The sequence below is a fragment of the Pseudozyma flocculosa genome, assembly GCF_000417875.1.
Source record: "Pseudozyma flocculosa PF-1 unplaced genomic scaffold scaffold00005, whole genome shotgun sequence".
In the NCBI taxonomy this organism is placed as follows: Eukaryota; Fungi; Basidiomycota; class Ustilaginomycetes; order Ustilaginales; family Ustilaginaceae; genus Pseudozyma; species Pseudozyma flocculosa.
Window position 1 is genome coordinate 748,262 of NW_006920873.1, and position 895 is coordinate 749,156.

The following is an 895-nucleotide window of genomic DNA, read 5'->3' on the forward strand; positions in this document are numbered from 1 at the left end:
CGCGCAAGCTGGCTGGCTGGCGCGGCTGACTAAGCTTGCGCGCGCGCAAAAAAAGTGGAGGCAAGGCCACGCCGCCGGGCCGCGTGCGTGCTCACGCAAGCTCGCTGCCTGCCTGACCGCCCGCCCGCCTCGATATAAAGTCTTGCCCCGCTCCACCATTGCTCCATCCCTCCCGACCACTACCATTGGCCCCTCGCCCGCCATTGGCCCGTTGCCCGCCATCGGACCCTTTGCCTGCCATCGACCCTTGCCCGCCATCGGACCCTTTGCCCGCCATCGGACCCTTCGCCTGCCATCGGACCCTTTGCCTGCCGCCGCCACCTGACCAACATCAACGTCACCCACCGGCATTGACGTCGCCAACACCACTCGCGTGCTCCGCACCAACGCCACCACCGACGCTGACTTGCTGCCACAGTCAACGCCAACTGGACGCCACCACCAAGGCCAACTCGACGCCACCGCCAACGCCAACGCCAATTTGCCGCCATCATCGATGCCAACTTGCCGCCACCATTGACGCCGACTCGCTGCCACCACCACCGCCCAGCCGCCATTGCTCACGCGACCAAGGCTGCTTCTCGCTAATGTGAGTAACAAAGCTGTCCACCCGGGGTCGCCATCTGCCGATCTTGGGCGTCGTGCTGACGTTGGTTCTGACACGCACCACGCACTTTGCCGACCACCAAGACGTCAGCAGGTGAGTTGTATCCTCTTTCAATTCCGTTGCTTTTAGCGCATCGACGACGCTGCGCCTGGCACAATTCTGACAATGCTCCTTCTCTCCGTCTCACCAGCAGCTGCCGCCACCGAATCGACGCTGACCCCGGCCTGCCCTTGCTGTGACGCCCCCCCCCCCCCCCCCCACCCCGCTGGCGTAGGTGCTGCCGCCGGT